Source organism: Miscanthus floridulus, unplaced genomic scaffold (assembly GCF_019320115.1).
Source record: "Miscanthus floridulus cultivar M001 unplaced genomic scaffold, ASM1932011v1 os_939_2, whole genome shotgun sequence".
Taxonomy (NCBI): Eukaryota; Viridiplantae; Streptophyta; class Magnoliopsida; order Poales; family Poaceae; genus Miscanthus; species Miscanthus floridulus.
Window position 1 is genome coordinate 43,025 of NW_027098535.1, and position 19,553 is coordinate 62,577.

Sequence of the window (19,553 nt, forward strand, 5' to 3'; positions counted from 1 at the left end):
GTTATGGGTTCCAGCTCTTTTTGGACTGACTGATTGGAGGCGGAGATGGTGGAGATCCTTGCACCACACTAAGTCTGGGACTTAGGAGCGGGAGCTTGGAGTCCAAGTTTGGACGAGGACCTGAACCCCATGACAGGAGTGTGATGGGTTGGTCCTGCTTGTGCCTAGGGTTCAAGCGAGGCATGTGTTTTCAGGGTACCCAGCTAGGGACATTGATTCGTGAATCGTTAGGCAATCCAGTATGGCTTGTCTACGGTTTAGCACCGTAGTAAGAACTGAAAGATGGAAGGTGGTGAAATGGAACTGATTGCTCAACTCTTGCTTGAAAGTAGAATATGTGCTGACATAGAATGTCTAGATAATAAATTAATCATGGCTGCTAAGAATAACATAAATAAGGACTCACTCTTAGTATTGCTTTCTGCAAAAAGGAAACCAGCAAATCATAAAGCTTTGCATATTCCTTGGAGTTGGGAAACTACTCCCTTTAATCGGATAAGTCTTGCGAGTACATTATGTACTCAGGGTTTATTTACCCCTGTTGCAGGTAATGCTTGAGGAGTAGCCGTTGTGTGAAGGATTCTTCTGGTGGGCACAGACGGATCCTTGTTCGTTTCCTCTAGATGTGTATTTTCATTCCACTGTTTAATATTCCACACTCTGAATTTAGAACTGTAATAATATATTTCTAAGAACTCTGGATGTATGAAATGGATTAAGTATTGTAACTCATTCTTATTATTGGATCCTTGGAGGAAAATATGGACCTTTCGAGCTTTCTCTTGGGGTGTGTCCGACGGAACCCGCCCATTGTAGCTTGCTTTCAGGGTGCTTAGTGTCTGATGGAAGACGAGCACCTCCGTAAGTGCGTTATTTTGGGCAGTTCTGCCACAGACATGTACTTCTCTAAATAAACTATATACAACATTCCAAGTCATCCAGTCAATAAGACCATGGCAGAGTGCTTTGCTCACTCTTACTGGAACTTGTTGAGTGATGTAATATATGCAGAGATAGTCTTGCTCACTAGAAAAGAGGTGTTTTGGGTTGTGATGCCAACACCTCATGGTACCTTTACTGTGGATACAAAAGTGTTTTCGTTCTAAAATGGATTGAGAACAATGTGGTGGTGAGATCAAAGCAAGACTAGTAGCACAAGGGGTTTACGCAAAGCCCATGCATTGATTTTCAATGCAAATTATTCTCCATAGTAAGTTATAAATTTCTGATACTATCTTTTGATTGGCAGTACAAAAGCATATATCTTTTAGTTGATAATTGATAGATGTAGTAATTGCATATATTTATATGATCACATGATTTGGTGTATTTGTGAAGTTTCCAGGAAGGAGTTCACATACTCAACTCTCATACATAAAATCGCAACAATATTGTGTATTACTTTAGTCAATATATGGCTTAAAGCAGTTAAGTCGAATTTGGTACAATTGACTTTGTGTGTATTCCTTAAACTGAGGGATACGAGATTGATTACACGTGGTGTTCATTTTGAAGTCCTTAATTAGATTTCATAGTGTTATATGATAGTCAATAATCTTGACATCATTAGTGATGAACACATGTTAATAGCACGTTGTAATCTAAAGATGGAGTTTGAGATGGAAGATACGGACGAAACTAAAATTCCATTTTGTGTTTATGATCCAAGCATCTTCTCTCAGAACTTTGTACAAAACCTATCTATATTCAGATCATATTGAGTGATTCAATATGAAAGTATCCTATGGTTGTTCTACCACATGATAGAGGAAGATTGTTTTATGCTATAGCGACTGAGATGAGTTATTGGGATATGTGGTCTATTATCTCTGTGCTATTTATGCACTAATAAATCTTGCAAAAGTTTCTGGCCAATATTATTTTTTGCAATGATTTGCTATCTAGTAGCAGCGCTACTCCTACCAAATGTTGGTGGGTTGAAGTTAAGAATATCTTTTGATATCTTAAATAGCACATGTGGTCTTGGTGTAATCCATGATCTGATTATGTGGATATAATGATTCTGGTTATCTATAAGATCACTAAATTTCAGATCATTGAAATAGGCTTTACATGAATATGGAAAGACCATTTTGTTCTTTAAATAGAAATTTAATGGTCAATTCCATTAATCATTCTGACATTGTATTGTACAAGGCTTCACATGAATGTGTATAGCTCGACAGAATGATATATCACATACTAAAGTTATGCGGTGTTGATTCTATGAACCAATGGTAATTATCTATAAAGGTAATGCAACTTGTGTTGTGTAGATGGAGACAAGTTATACTTAATGCAATATTTTGCACTAAGATGGTTCTATTTCATAGGTGATATGGGCATATGAACATTTGCAAACTAAGTCCTATGATAATCTTGCGGAGATATTCACAGAATCTACCATACTCCACATTTCTTATATGTTGAGTGCATTGGTATGAATTTACTTCGAGGTTTGCTAGTATCAGGGGGAGAGTCTCTCTGATTAATAAGTTGTTGCAAACATTATATTGCACTCTTTTCTTTATATGAGTTTTCCCTTGGGGTTTCTCATATAAAGTTTTTAATGATGCAATATCAACACAAGATTATGTCATATCATCCATTTTTTCTCACAGGGGTTTTTTATGGATGATATTGGAACGTAAAATGTATTGTACTCTTTTCTTTACGTGAGTTTTCCTTTTTGAGGTTTCTCATATAAAGTGTTTGATGAGGCAATGTCAACACAATGGTATATGCTATATCATCTATTTTTTCCCACCAAGTTTTTTTAAGATGATATTTGACGCATATTAACCATATGGTCAAGGTGTTTTTAGACTAAGGCTTTAGGTTTAACTCAAGGGGTTTAATAACATTGGTGATTGTATATCATGGTGTTTCTTCTTATTTTTCCCACTGGATTTTAAGGAGTTTTGCCTGATATACCAGTATTACTTTGGTTTTTCCCACAGGGTTTTCCAAAGATTCATAGAGATGCATAATAGATGAACAGTAAAGACTACAAGGAGCTAATTGATTAAGGGGGTGTTGCGAATTATTATTTAGTGCTCAATTAGGAATTATTCCAAGTGGTGTCTTTTCACCCCCTCTCTCTTTCATCTTGTAACCGTCCACATGGGCCCTGTGTATATATGTACACACTGTTCATTAGAAATATAACGAAGACTCATTTGCATCACTCGATCTCTCTCGTTCTCTATTTTCTAACAGGGAGCAGCCAGGGGCTAGGAGCGTCCACGCAAGTATTGGGCTGGGAAAAAGAAAGGATGTGAGTTGGGTCTGGCAGCCAGGTATTAGCCTTTATTGTTAGTGGTGGTAGAGGGGCTCATGCCCCCCGGTCCACACCCCACAATGTGTTGGATCAGGCCAGTCTAAACAATGTCAATGTGGATCCGAAAGCTACGACATTCTATTAGGCATGGATAAGGACGGTCGCACATGATTAGCGCGTTATGAGAGCTCGCGCCATATGATTTGTCAGGGTTTATTGACGTTGTACCTCCGTCACGATATATAGAAAAAAAAAAAAAAAAAAAAAGACGCCAGCTCATACGTACGCCAAGTTAAAAGTTGACGAATGAATCAAGGTGTATACATAGAAAGAGAAAGTGATATGACCGCAATTTCTTTTTCGATCTCAGTTGCTTCCCACTATCCGTCGTTCGAGGTTTGGTCGAGTCGGCCACAGTCGTCCGTCATCCACAACTGCGCCTTGTGCGCCTGATCACGGCCATTAGTGTATAAATTCATACTTGTGAGTTGCTCGAGCCGATTCCTGCACGTGTGCATACTAAATCTTGATATAAAGAGTTTAGCAGTTAGTTATCCAAACTAGTACACATGTACATGAGAGTATCACTTGACACCTACATATGCCTGAACAACAACTACATTTGATAATTTTCAGATGGACAAATCTTTCAAGCCTGTTGATGCGTCAATCTGTTCGATTTATTTCTTCTGAAAACTCTTAATACTGAATCACACGACACACCTTCAGCCTGTTCGTTTGGCTGTAGCTTGTCGTAAACGATCGTAAATTTCCAGCCGTAACAGTATTTTTCTCTCACACAAACCAGCCAGCAGTATTTCTTCACGAATCAGCAACGATACGAACCAGCCAACCGAACAAACTGAAGTTACGTCTGTTTCCATAACTTCGATAATCGTGCAGAAATCGCCTAATGACCTGGATGAGCTCGTCGGGAGCCTCACTACTGCACGGCTCCCTGACAAAGAATGCATGCCCCTGCCATAGTGCCATGTGAACATGAGGGGCTCGACGGCCTTCAGTTTAAACTTAGATGAGCAAACACGATGAAAAGATGAAATGAAGACCCCAAGTAATAATCAAGAAAGTAAAGCCTTCAAAGCTCGGACAAATAGTGGAATTAATTGAGCTTGTTGTAGAGCTCTGTGTACCGTAGTCTTTCCAATAAATCAAATATCATGATAATTGAAACCCGAATGAAAATGTCTGCTGAAAATACAAAAAAAGCATACTCACAGGAGTCAGGAAGGTCCCGTCAGTACCTCTCTGATGATATTTCAGTGAGAACACTTGGATCGGAATTCGAGTGTTCCATCAATGAAATTTTCACCGAAGGAACGGTGATTGCACTAGAGTTTTGCACTAGTGTATTTTTTTTTAGAGTTCTCAAAAGGCTTTGTTTCACAGTCCGGTGAATGCACAGGAAGGTAATGTTTCAGTTGCCGATACCATAAGTATTGGTTTGTCACAGAGACCTTTCTCTATTTTTCACTTGGCAGCCTTTCATCAGGGATTGCATAGTTGCATGCATAAACTTGGAGGTGCATTTGTTTAGATTGAAGTGGACAATATATTGTTTAACATTAGTTCACGGTTTGATTAGTTGGACCATCTATTGAACTAGATTCTAATTTACATAAGTTTTGTCCTTAATTAAAACCGCATCACAACTTAATGATAGAATCTTTATTTTGTAGGAAAGGACCAAAGGTTCAAAGACCTATCATGGTTGTTTTTATTCTTTGTTTCGACATTTTTATATAAATAAAAAAATACAGACACAAAAATCAGAACAAAACGCTGGGACGAGTGTGTAAGGTGTCTTACTTCCACTCTTTACTAGTCTGTTCTTTGATTCGTTGTGACTCATTTAATTTGAAGCTAAAAAAACATTTACAATATATTGTACCACTCATGTCGTGTCCTGACTAGTGGAACCCGACCCCATAAACGTCACGACTTGACGCGCACATTCTAGCTAACCTTGTTGTTACTCATCTACAGCCCCGTTCGCTTCGGTGAAGCTGAAATATTGTTCTGACTGATTTGTTATGAGAGAAAAAATACTGTTCCGGTTGAAAAAACAAGCCAAAAAATATGAATTATAAGACAAGCGAACAGGGCCCTAGTTTGAAGCTACAAAACCTTCACTAGTATTTTACCACTCGTCGTGTCCCAGCTAGTAACCTACTTGATAGCTCGGTTGGTAGCTTCCGATTGTGGGAAGCTCTAGGTCGTGAGTTCGACTCCCCACCTCCGCATGCGCAAGTTTGCGCATTGTAAAAAATTTTACTCGTCTATCACACGCCAAATCACAGGTCTAATGTCCGATCCAGTCTCACGTGGTCTGCGATGCCGTTGGGTTAAGAAAAGATTCAAGGGTTTTCTCGACCTACGAGAGAAGGTCTTCTTCCTAAGCACAATGCTCACGATACACTCATACCCCCGTGGGTCAAGTTTTTTTTTTACCTAACCTTTCGTCTTTCTTAACCTCACAAACATACTCCCTCCGTCCCATTGAGTTTGTCGCTCGGGAAGCGGGATTGTGAGAGGGGCACGGTTTTCCAACGACAAACTCAATGGGACGGAGGGAGTATATAGACAAGTAACACTCAAAATGCAAGAGACAACTCTTGCAATTTTTAAATATTCACATATAGATAAGGAAGAAGTCCAACTTTTGCCCGAGTTTGTGTTTGGATACAAACCCTAAACCATAATGATTTATCACAGTCGAACTATCAAATAATAATTAAACCTTGGGCACCTTTGTAAGGTGGATTTCTATTTTTAAAATAAAAGAAATAATGAAAAGCTAGATTACTTTCTAAAATTTCATTTAAAATTTATCAACATAAATACATAATGCCCTATTTTTCAAAACAAAAAATCTATCTATTTTGTTCAGTTTCAGTTACTTATATTTTATTTGTTCCTATTCCTAGTGTTTAATTTAACCATCGATTTAAGCCATACTATATTCAAGATTTATCAAATCATCGATTTGAACTATAAGATACCTCGGATTGACCAACAGAATTCACATCACAAAGACTAAATAAAAAAAAAGATGACACAAACCTCGCCGGTGTCATGCTCCACCACGTGTAGATCATATTTAGACATTGTAACTAGTATGGCATCCCTAGCCCTCCGAAAGATATTTTTGTTAATTTGATTCCAACATATTTTCTGCTCCATTTGGAGTGGATTCTCTTGGCCAATCTCGTTTAATTTAGCACAAAATAATAATTTAAATATCTAGCAAGCCAATCTGCGAGCAATGAAACACTGGAATAAGCACAACAAACAAATAGCTCAAAATCGTGTACCAATATACACATTATATCTTTAGAAAAAAAAGTGATATTAGCTTCATTTTTTTCTTATTTAAATAAATTAGTTATGGATTTTTATTGCCTTAGCTTTTCCCTTCCCCAGACAGCCAGACCCCACTCATGTGGGAACCTCCGAGACTGGGTCTTCACCCTTTTGAAGGACGGGCCTAGTGCAAGCGGTAGAGTCTTACCGCTACGGTCTCCTCACATTACATAGGCAAGGGTAAGGCTTGTCATTAACACTCTTCCCCAGACCCCACACAGAGTAAGAACTCTCTGCACTAGTATGCTCTTTTTTTTTAGAAAATAAAGCTGTTATTGTCAGAAAATACAAAGTCAAATTTGTCCAGTGTTATAGTTCAATGGTCAAAGATTTCTGATTTTAAAGTTGCATGGCCAAAAACAAACTCGATCTTCTCTCAAACTTTTACCTTGCACAGAATCACTGACTGCTGTTAATCTCAATTGGAATCGCGGGACCGGAGCACTGACTGCTGTTAAGCTCAATTGGAGTGGCAAGGATGGGAGGACAAGTGCATAACAGTCAACAAAACCATGACGTTCGACCCCATACACTGTAAGATCATTAGCTACGCCAATCATGTGGTCTCTACAGCAAAAAAAAAAGAAAAACTCTTCTTCAGGCTCAGATTGATTTCCGGTACATCTAATGTGTACAAGAAACAACTTGGGCCTCTGCAGCAAAGGGCGAAATGCTTCTCACGCCGAGGGAGATCCCTATCTGCAAAAGAAACAATAGTTCCATTCATAAACCGAATGTCCAGAAACATTAGTCACATACACTAAGAAAATGCCTTAGGAATAACAAAGTTTCAGAACGCTTTACGTGACATTAGTACTCTGACGTTAGTCAGAAGCTCCAACGTAGCCATTGGAGGTATTCGAAATTGTTCCCAGTTGTTTAGTGGCCGCCATTATTAGACCTGCATAGTTCCAAAACAAATAATATCAGTCCTGCACAACAAAATTTAGACAGCAGGTAAAAACTAAAAAGAACTCAGACACTAGTACATGTCACCAAAGAAACTTTGTAATGCAAATTCTACTAGACCAGTTGTAACTTGTCAGGGGTCTAAATATTTCAAAACTTTTTATTTCGATTTTGCGAGTTATTTTTTCAATAATAGAAAAGGTTTTCACCTGTAAAAGGAGGTGAAGGTCTTCGAGGCCTTGATTTGAACTCTGGGTGGAACTGAACACCTACATAGAAGGGATGATCTTGTAGCTCCACAATCTGCTCATAGGTGCAAGCAGGTTCAGGCTTTTGAAAAAGAAATTCATGACCCAAGAATAGCATAGGCTATTTGCTTAGTACCTCCATCCGCTTTCGACTTTCGTCACAACCAACAAAATGAAGACCAGCACTTTCAAGCATGGGAACAAAAGAGGGATTGACCTATAATAAATAAAAAAAGAACAAGTAATCAGTTCCAAGCATATGATTACAATGCACATAAAAACTAATAACTAACAGGATGTTTAGTAACAAAAATTGATGACAAACCTCGTATCTATGACGATGACGCTCATCTACATGTGGAGGACTTCCATACCTAAAGTTTCAATCAATAGTCCAAGTGAGAATATGCAATATATTTTTATACAGGGCAAATGTTAAAGATGATCTATACCAGGGCCTTGCACCAAATCTCAACTAAACAGAAGTCACATTCAAGAATGTGATAGGAAAAATATATTCACTACCAAGTAAGGAAAGCTCTAGATAACACAACTACATTAGGAATTTATCAGTGTGGATGAAAATGGATCGAGTTTCCAAACAAGCTAAATTCAGTAATGCCAAAGAAAATAGTATGATATTGACCAAGAAAGAATCAAGGCCCATACAGTTTTGATGTAAGACAATCAGGTTTGCTGAAGAATGTTCTCCTGCAGCCTAACCTCATCGTGTTTCCCATATGTGTTTTTGAAACCTGAACAGTTCATTGTCAAGGAATTAGATCAAACTTTCCAAAGTCAGCTCTTCCATAAACATAACAGAAAAGAAGTACCTCAGGCATGTACATAACAACATGATTTGGTGTATCCTTGTTAAACTCTTCACTGTCTGCATCTACTAGGCCCAGGACCTAGAAAAGCATAATAATAAAAGTAAGAATCTATATGGATAGTTTTTAAGTAAAAGAAAACAATGGAAGCATACACACATGTCTGGACATCTCAATCACTGATATCTGCATGCCCAAGCAAATACCAAGGTATGGAACTTTATTCTCACGAGCATATTTTGCAGCCAATATCATCCCTGAGATTCCACGATCCCCAAATCCTCCAGGTATCAAAATGCATGATGAACCCTACAATTTTAAGATTTTATTAATATTAACTTTCAAAATTGACTTTGCATATTTAAAATAGTAAAGAAATGCAATTCGCATACTCACTTTAAGAGTTTCCCAGGCTTCAGCATGGGCATCTGGTGCCTATTGAAAAAATTGTCATCAAGGGATGCAGTAACACATACAAAGAAAGGACAGGAACCATAATAGGAGGAAACTGAGTGTAGGTACAAATGTGAAACTGAAAGTAGAAAAACCTTGATACAGAAAACTTGAGCTAAGAAAGATACAAATGCTATGGGTACTGAGATACTTATTGTTAGTCGCTGAATTCTCACTCTTGGTAGTAGGAGAATTCTTACTCTCATCGAGAGAGGATGACACTAGGAGTTGGGGCAATTTTCTTGTCTATTTCTCACACAAGCTCACACAAATGCCATGCCAACCCAAGGGGTTGGGGTTACATATTTATAGGCTGCTAGCCAGCCAAGCATAGTGCCAAGATTGCTAGTCTAAGATGCTAGTCCTAAGATGCTAATATGCTGTCCTAGCTAAGATGTTGTCCTCTAGTCTAAGATGCTGTCCTCTAAGATGCTGTCCTCTAGTCTAAGATGCTGTCCTAAAAACAGAAAAACAGCCACAAGGACCATGACCATGTGAGCATCATAGCCCCACAAAGACCAGCCACACATGAGACTTATCCATCATTCTCCCCCTAAGTCTTGTGCGTCGTCTTGTGGGAGAGTTGAACCATCCCGGTCCTGGAGCAGAGCTCAAGGAACTTGATCCTCCCAAGGGGCTTGGTGAGCAGGTCCGCAAGCTGGTCCTTGGTGTTGATGTAGCTCGCCTTGATGCTCCCTTCCTCCAAACAGCTTCGGATGAAGTGGTACCTCACCCGGATGTGCTTGCTGCGTTCGTGGAACACGGGGTTCTTTGCCAGGGCCAGAGCGGACTTGCTGTCCACCCTGAGCTCCACCGCTCTAGTGTCTCTGCCGAGGAGATCACCAAGCAGTCGAGCGAGCCAGAGCGCCTGAGTCGAAGCGGTGGAGGCCGCTATGTACTCGGCCTCGCAGCTGGACAGGGCCACCACCTGCTGCTTGACCGACTGCCAGCTAACGAGGCACTTGCCGAGGAAGAAGAGGATCCCGCTCGTGCTCTTGCTGGTGTCGATGTCGCCGGCGTGGTCGCTGTCGCTGTACCCGACGAAGTGTGCCGCCCCAGGGCACCTCGGTAGTAGAGGCCGTGGTCGAGAGTCCCCGCAACGTAGCGGATGATCCTCTTCACAGCCTGCTGGTGCTCCGTCGTCGGTCGCTGCATGAACCGACTAACGTAGCCGACGGAGAATGCCAAGTCCGGCCGTGTGTGGGCGAGGTAGCGAAGGCTCCCCACAAGACGCCGGTACTGCGTAGCGTCCACCTCCTCCGTCGTGCTGTCGCGGCTCAGCTTCAGCCTCTCCTCCATCGGAGTGAGAGCTGGGTTGCAGTCGGTGAGCCCAGCTAGCTCAACGACGCGCTTGGCGTAGGCGGTCTGTCGAAGCGTGATCCCAGAGTCATCCTGGTGTACCTCGATTCCCAGGTAGAAGGAGAGAGGCCCCAGGTCACTCATCTGGAAGGTGGCCTTCATCTCTTCCTTGAATGCCGCCACCTCCGCATCCTTGGTGCCGGTGATCACCAAGTCGTCGACGTAGACACCCACCAACAGGGCATTACCTCCATTGCCCCGTCGGTAGATGGCCGCCTCGTGCGGGCTTTGCTCGAAGCCCATCCCCTTTAGCGTGGAATCCAGCTTGGCATTCCACGCCCTCGGTGCCTGCCGCAAGCCATAGAGGGCCTTGCGCAGGCGGAGCACCTTGCCCTCCTTGCCGGGGGATCGCAAATCCCGGCGGCTGGTGCACGTAGACCTCCTCCTTCAAGTCGCCGTTAAGGAATGCCGACTTGACGTCCATGTGATGAACACGCCAGCCCTCCTGGGCAGCTAGCGCAAGGAGGAGTCGCACGGACTCCATCCGTGCCACGGGAGCAAAGGCGTCGTCGAAGTCGACCCCCTCCTGCTGCACGAAACCTCGTGCCACCAAGCGAGCCTTGTGCTTGACGATGGCACCGGCTTCATCCCTCTTCAGCTTGTACACCCACTTAAGGGTGATCGCGCGATGACCACGAGGAAGGTCAGCAAGCTCCCAGGTGCGGTTCTTCTCAACCGCATCCATCTCCAACTGCATCGCGGGCGCGCCATGCCGCGTGTCTCTCGGCCTCTGCGAACGACCGAGGCTCGCCGTCGTCACACGCAAGGTGCAACTGCGCCTCCAGGTCCTCCAGGTCATGAGGCACCAGTCCCGGGCACCAACTGGTCGCCGAGAAGGTTCTCCATCGTACGGTACCGCAACGGCTCGCCGTCGTGGTACGCGTCGATGCGGCTCCTCGTCGTGAGAGAGAGCGGAGTAGCGAGCTCAACCGGGCTATGCTCGACACGAGCTGGTGTTGGAGTAGACGTGCCCGGAGAGGTGCCTGTCGGTGCTGGAGTGCGTGGCGTTGCCGGCTGTGGTGAAGCCGGCGAAGAACTCATCGCAGCCGAGGTCCTGGCTGGAGAGCGTGGAGCTGTCGGAGTAGCAGGCGCCGGGGTCGGTGGAGGCTCGGGACTGGGGTAGACTGCGCTCGCCGAAGAAGAGCTGCCTACTCCCCCAGCTCCCTCGAAGTGGACGTACTCGACAGTGAAGTCGTCGTACGTCGGAGCCGAGCCATCGTCCACCGCCTTGTCCCACGCCCATCCTCGCCCTTCGTCGAACACAACGTCGCGCGGCCGTGCGCACACGCTGTGTCTTCGGGTCGAGGATGCGGTAGGCCTTCGAGCCCTCCGCGTAGCCGATGAAACACTCCCGGAGTGCTCCTGTCTCGAGCTTGCTGATGTGGCCAAGCTCCTTGGCGAACGCGAGGCAGCCGAAAGACCCGCAAGTGGGAGACCGCCGGCTTGCGCCCATGCCAAGCCTCGTACGGCGTCCTGCGTCGAGCGCCTGGTAGGCGAGCGGTTGAGGATGTAGACGGCCGTCACCACCGCCTCTCCCCAGAAGACAGCCGGCATCCCCCTCTGCTTGAGGAGGGCCGCATCCATCCCCACAACCGTCTGGTTGCGCACGCTCGACGACGCCGTTCTGCTGCGGGCTGTACGGCGCCGGAGGTAGTGGCGCTGCTGAATGCCCTCGTCAGCGCAGTACGACGCGAATTCAGCCGCCGTGAATTCGCCGCCGTGTCGGTGCGCAGCACGCGCAAGCTTGCGGTCCGCACTCCGCCCCGCAGAAGCCTGCGCGCGTCTGATGGCGTCCGCAGCCCTATCCCTTGCTGCCGGAGGACCATCACCCACATGTGAGCGAGTAGAGGGTCGTCGACGAGCAGCAGGAAGTAGCGTCGTCCTCCCGTGTGGCCGGTGTCACCGGCCCACACAGTCCCCGTGCACGAGCTCGAGCCTCTCCTTGGCTCGAAAGCTCGCCTGCTGGGGGAAAGGGGAGTCGCCTCTGCTTCGTCAACACGCAGACGTCGCAGAGCTGCTCCACATGGTCGAGGCACGGCAGGCCTCGCACATCTCCGTGGCACTGAGCCGCTTCAGGGCCTCAAAGGGAAGGTGCCCGAAACGCTCGTGCCATGCCACCGGCCTCGTCGTCTCCGACGAGCAGCGAGACAGAGGGGTTGTGCCACCTGCACGTTAAGGACGTAGAGTCGATTTGCGCTTCTGGATACCTTGGCAAGAGGCGACGACGACGATCCCAAATCCTCATGACTCCGTCCTCAACCACCACGCGCGAACCGTTCTCATCAAGCTGTCCCAAGGCTGATGATGGAGTTCCTCAACGCGGGGATGTAGTAGACTCCGGTGAGCAGCCTGTGCTCACCAGACACGGCGTGAAGATGATGGAGCCGACGCCCTTGATCTCCACGCCGTGAGGCATCCCCAAACTTTGACGGAGCCTCGGACGCTAGAGTCAAGCTCGGTGAAGAACTCCCGTCGACCGGTCATGTGATGGGTGGCGCCGGTGTCGAGGCACCACCCGTCAGTCTTGTCGTTGCCGGAGCTGTCGCCGAGGAGGGCGTGTGCTTTTGGCTCGTCAAGGTGGAGGAGAGCCGCTGCGGCCGGTGCCGCTGGAGGTAGCTCGATGCTGGCATGTGCCATGAACAGAGCCGGCTCCTCCTCCGCCTGTGCGACGTGGGCCTGGCCGCGTCGTGGCTGTCGACAGTCCTTGGCCCAATGGCCAAGCTGGCCGCAGTTGCGGCAGGCGTCGTCTCGTGCCGGCTTGTGCCTGCCGGCGGCGCCGCCCTGGGCGCCTCCGCGGGCATCACCCTCGGCACGTCCTCGCGCCCCGGCCTGGGCGTCTCTGCGCGCCTTGCGTGGCTTGCCACGCTTGCGGCCGCCTGTCGCGGAAGAAGGCTCCCCCTTCCTCCGGTCACCTGGCTGGCAAGCCACTGCTCCCGAGTGAGAAGGAGCTTCCCGCCAGTGGTGAGGGGCCCTGAGAGGGACTAGGCTCATCACTATCGACGACCTTGAGGCGACCTATCGCCTCCCGATCGACATCGTGGAGAGATCCAGCAGCGACTCGATCGAGCGAGCCATCTGCTTATACTTCTCGGGGACGCAGCGGAAGATCTTTTCGACAGCTCTCTCCTCGCCGTAGGTGTCGTCGCCGAACCTGCACTCATCTTCTGGCAACAGAGGTGTTTGAGACGGAGAGCAAAGTCATCAACGTCCTCACCTGGCTTGAAAGCCAGGTTCTCCCACTCCTTGCGAAGTGCCTGCAGTGTGGACTTGCTGGCGCGGTCGCTGCCGATGCGTCCGCGCGATGGCGTCCCAAGCCTCCTTGGCAGTCCGCTTGCTGGTAAGGCGAGAACATGCATCTCGGGCGGGACTGCAGCGATGAGAGCATCCAGCGCCCGTCGATCTAGGTCGTAGTCGACGTCGCCGTACCGGACTGCCTCCCACATGTGCCGCACCTGGAGCTTTACCCTCATCACCGCAGCCCACTCGACGTAGTTGGTCTTGGTGAGGGTAGGCCACCCACCGCCGGGACCGACGTCCCTGACAACAGCCTGGAGCCCGTGGTAACCACGGTACCGATCCGGGGAGAGAGAGCCACGCTGCCTGTGAAGGCCGCGCTCTCCATCGACCCGTCGGTACCGATCCGGGGAGAGAGAGCCACGCTGCCTGTGAAGGCCGCGCTCTCCATCGACCCGTCCGCCACCGTTGCCGTGCGCGCCTCCTCCAGGAGCGCCGCCGCGTGCGCGCCTCCTCCAAGCGCCACCGGCGCGTCCGCGCCTGTCTGGGCTGCCGCCGCGCTCGTGGGCGTGCGCGGCTGCCCCAGGAGCGCCACCGCCGTGCGCGCCTCCTCCAGGAGCGCCGCCAGCGCGTCCGCGCCTGTCTGGGCTGCCGCCACGCTCGTGGACGTGCGCGGCTGTCCACTGCGCCGCCCGCTCGCTCTGCCCCTCTCCTCTAGCAGCTCGAGGTCCGCGTCGGCGGTGTCGTCAGCGGAAATGGAGCTGCCGATGCTGCCGCGCAGAGCCTCGACCTCCGCCGCCGCCGCACGCGCTGCATTCGCCGCCGCCGCTGCTTCCGCCTCCGCTCTGGCTGCTGCCAGCTACCGCCGCTGCTAGCCTCGACGCCCTTGCCGCCGCCTGCAGCGGTCTCTGCCGCCGCTCGCTCGCGTTCCTCTGCCGCGGCAAGTTCGGCCTCCTGCCGACGCCGCGTGCTCGAGGCGACCGAGCGCTGAGACTGCCCTGCGGACATGACGCGCTACCGGGGGGCTGCTGCGTGGGGAGAGGGCTGCTTCAGACGAGCTGGGAGAGGAGTGAACAGGAGCGGCCGGAGGAGCTGCTGCTGCCAACAGCTGGGGCTGTTGTGGGGCTGGGAGAGAATGAGCAAGAGATGCTCAGGCTACAGGATAATACGGCTCTGATACCAGTTGTTAGTCGCTGAATTCTCACTCTTGGTAGTAGGAGAATTCTTACTCTCATCGAGAGAGGATGACACTAGGAGTTGGGGCAATTTTCTTGTCTATTTCTCACACAAGCTCACACAAATGCCATGCCAACCCAAGGGGTTGGGGTTACATATTTATAGGCTGCTAGCCAGCCAAGCATATGCCAAGATGCTAGTCTAAGATGCTAGTCTAAGATGCTAATATGCTGTCCTAGCTAAGATGCTGTCCTCTAGTCTAAGATGCTGTCCTCTAAGATGCTGTCCTCTAGTCTAAGATGCTGTCCTAAAAACAGAAAAACAGCCACAAGGACCATGACCATGTGAGCATCATAGCCCCACAAAGACCAGCCACACATGAGACTTATCCATCACTTATCAGAACCCCCGAAAAAATTGAACAACTGAAACATTGTGGTGCTATTACTGCAGTTTTCGAATATTCGACACATGGCTAGTGGCTTACTGTTTTTGCAGTTGCATCTTCAAGGTCCGAAGCTGCAATCCACTGGATAGATGGCTTTAACGAACAGGCAACACTGGCATGTAAGAGAGCCTGGAATAAATTAAGATATGCACAAACGAATTAGAAAAAACATTTTCATGTATAGTACATGAACCCAAATTGCATCCACAGTAAAAACACATTGTGGCAGCTCAAAACCTTAGTTATTTAACAATTATTAGAGAACAATTGTCTATACTCTAGGAAACCATGAAACTGTAACTATAATATTATTTTCACCACATAAAATATATAACTTAAATTTTGTGCTTGCAGACTAATTATCACAATTGGCAAACTACTTAACCTCGCCACTGATATGTAAGGATCATCTGTACCAACCTTCACCACTGATAGGTAAGAATCTGTCAGATTAGTATACTTCCCAACCAAAGCAACTTTAACCTGCATAATAATGATATTCGTTCAGACTTATTCTGCACCAAAGAAAGAACCGACAATCAAATACTATTACAACACTAACAGAGTTCTTGAGGTTGTCATACGACTCAGCCATATCTGTCCAATCTCGTAACTCAGGTGGTCCAGCAGATCTATAAAATAAAATCCAAGATATCGCTCCAAGATAATAGTAACCACAAGACCATAACACAATACATAAAAACAGGGTATGCCATTGCAATAAATACAATGTAATCATCTCAATCAATCACACCAAACAAGTCTGAGCAAGCCTTTCAACATTAATTAGGATGATTTCAAACATAGTAAAAAAAATTTGGAAGTTTAAACCAATCATCTGCCAATATTGATAATATGGTTTCTCAACAGTATATGAATCACTGCTTAAAAACAACTGTCTATGGGTAGTGCTAGGTAGTTGGCATAACTGGTGCCAAGCACTTCTAAAAACACTGTTATGGGTAAATTACAAAACATTCCATGTGCAGACCATCCTAATACTCTACATGCATTGATAAACACTGATTTTCAGTAATTGTCTGACTCACCTAGCAAGGTTTAGTTGTTTGATTACAGCTTCATGAGCCTTTTGGTTCTGCAAAACAGTACTTGTCAAAATTAGCAACACTAAATGCAATACATATATAGACTCAAGGCTAAGGTTTTAGTGAACGTTGCAACTCACTCTAAGAATAAGTGGGACATGCCATAAATTTGGAACATCAGGATGTTAAGTATGTTCTCGACCTACAGCAAGTAAGACAGAATGAGTCAAGAAACACTGAATAAATGGCATTTTTCCAGATTTATTTAATCATGAAACATACCGGGACATGGCAAAATTGAGAAAGCTTTTCTTTAACAGATCCTATTAGTGGCTGAAAGAACAGATAAACATAGCTCTGATTAGAAAGGAACGCTTAAATACAAAATTGGACAAGAGAAGAAAACGATTTTACAACAACAAACATATCAACAGAAAAGGTACAGGTACTAAGCCAAGGCAGATTAAAATGAGCTAATGACTGCTTGGAACAAAATTGATTACAGAAAATGAAAAACAAATTCAACAGCAGACTGTTGTCACAAATATCCAATACATGGGAAAGATTTTCAGAAATCTATATAATGATGAAGGAAAATAAGGCATATTCTAAAGAATCGGCTATTAGTTATAAACTTTTTTTTACGTCTTTGCATTACCTGTGCTGACCGGCATGCTAGAAGATCAGGAGTCAGACCCAAGGCTCTCAGTTCTCGTACACTGTGTTGTGTTGGTTTAGTTTTCTACAAAAAAAGGGAAACAAGAACGTCAGATTCCTAGTACCAGTAACTATGTCATGATAAGACTTGAAAAGTGCATGCAATGAGATTGTTTCCCTCATTTCAGAATAGAAGAAGCGGTAAGCAGAATTAATCATCATCGCTAAAGGAATAATTGTTTACCTGCTCACCAACTACACCCAATACTGGAACAAGGCTAACGTGTATGAGGCAGAAATTCTCCTTGCCTAGAACACGCATAGAGTACGAGTCATATCATGACAGTCACTAACAAGAAAGATGTTTTACTTCCAAGAATGTAAAATATGTGAATGCTACATTAACATAAAAAATGGCAGTGCAGAGAGTGTACCCTAATCTATGGGTCCAACTGTTCCCAAAGAAATAGATAGAAAAAATAGACCATGAGAAACAATACAAGTCTCATAAGAGTGTAAATTGTAACACCAAAACATATCGCAGCAACCATAAAATGTGGAATTGAAATGGACAACCCAGCTATACCAAGAGAAAAGGATAATTGACGCAAAGCTTCAATGAATGGCATTGACTCAATATCACCTGAAATAAGAGCAAAATCAATTTATCTGCTACATTAATAATAATTACAGAAGTGTGAAATCGTAAGATGTCATAAAACCCTACCTACAGTGCCTCCCAATTCAATAACACAAACATCAGCTGGACGAGTCTGCCCATCCACAGGAACTGAAGACACGGACTGGATCCACTGTTTTATTTCATCCGTGACATGAGGAACAACCTGGATATTCGAAACCAAAGGTGTTTCAGATTTTGCCATATGGGCAGTCCATACAATGCAACTCGAGCAATAAGTGCCACAGAAGAATTACCTGTACAGTCTTTCCAAGATAATCACCCCTTTCTCCTTCTCAATGACAGACTGAAACAAGCAGAAACATAGGTTTACAATCTCAAATGAGGAAAAAGACAAGCATTCCCTTGAGGCAGAATATACTCACCTGGTATATCTTCCGGTGGTAATGTTGTTATCCCTCGTCAGGGTAACATCTATGAAACGCTCATAATTCCCCAAATCCAAGTCAACCTACAGATACCGCATGTTAGATAGATACCACCGAGACTGCAAATTCAAAGAACGTGTATTAAATGCAAGTATTAGGGAGCTGTACCTCTCCACCTCATCAAGAACAAACACCTCACCATGCTCAAAGGGGGACATTGTGCCAGCATCTGTGTTCAAGTATGGATCTACAAAAACAAGAGACCAAAGTAGTAAGACAAATGCCAGACCAAAGCCCCTCCAAACGATTTAACATCCACATCCATAAGCAAACATTTTGTACTGTAAAATCACAAAAAAAAAATAACCTCTGATTTAGCCTTTTTGTGATAGCAAGAGATCCTAAAGGTGCCTCCACTTTAGACAGAATTCTTTAAAAAGCTCATCACAGAAAGCCATTCAGGAGTTTAAAAGCATAGGTACAGACGTACAGTGCACCATGCCAATAAAACGACAATCGAAGGCCACGCCACAGCACTAAAAGGGCCAACAGCAACCTTCACAGTGGAACGAAAAGTTTACCTAAAAAGCTCAACAAAGGGACTGGTACTAGTGAGACAGCAACAAGCCTTCAAAACCTGACAACGAGCACGCACGGGCTTATCAATTCATGATGTACCAACAATTTTTAATTTTCATTTCACTAGAAGCCAAGGTGACAAGTAACTGGAAACCCAAACAAGGTAATCTTTGACTACTACTCATCATTGCCCCCAAATTCCACCAAGCCGCAGTAAAGAATTGCGATTGAGTACTGACCACTGAGACTCCAAGCAGAACCCAACAAACTGCCGCTTTTGCCGCCCAATTACCTAATCCGGAAAAGATTAAGATTAAACCCTAGCAGAATCACGGAAGCCGGTCGCATTCATCACTCCAATATAACACACTCCTATCTAGCGCCGACCACCCCCGCCCAAAACGGCTCTAGGGTTCTAAGGGTCACCAGTAGGGGAACACCTCGCAAAAGCCGCGGAGCGCATACCGATCTTGATGCAGGTGACGCGAAGCCCGCAGGCCTTGAGGACGACGCCGATGCTGCTGGCGGTGACGCCCTTGCCGAGGCCGCTGACGACGCCGCCGGTGATCAGCACGTACTTGGTCGGGGCACGACCCTCCTCTTCCGCCGGCGCCGGCGGCGAAGCCGAAGACATGGCCGCGCGCGGGAGGCCGGAGAAGGGGAGGGGATGTGCCGAGGTGGGAAGGGGGAAGAAGAAGGCAAACTGTAGCAGCAAGCGCTCGCCCGTATCTGTTTGCTAGCGGCCCGGATTTTTCGGTGCCGCTGTTTGGATCCTGGGCCTAGGGTTTGGACCGTATGCTGGGTGTCTGGGTGTTCGATTTTGGCCGCTCCTTAAATTTATGTTATATTGATATTTACATACTAAGAAAAAAATTATATAGATTA

General features: G+C 46.1%; 1 pseudogene; it reads right to left on the bottom strand.

The window, feature by feature from the left end:
* Nucleotides 1–7,219: 7,219 nt before the first annotated feature.
* Nucleotides 7,220–19,387, bottom strand: LOC136535453 (uncharacterized; annotated as a pseudogene).
* Between the last annotated feature and the right edge of the window lie 166 nt (nt 19,388–19,553).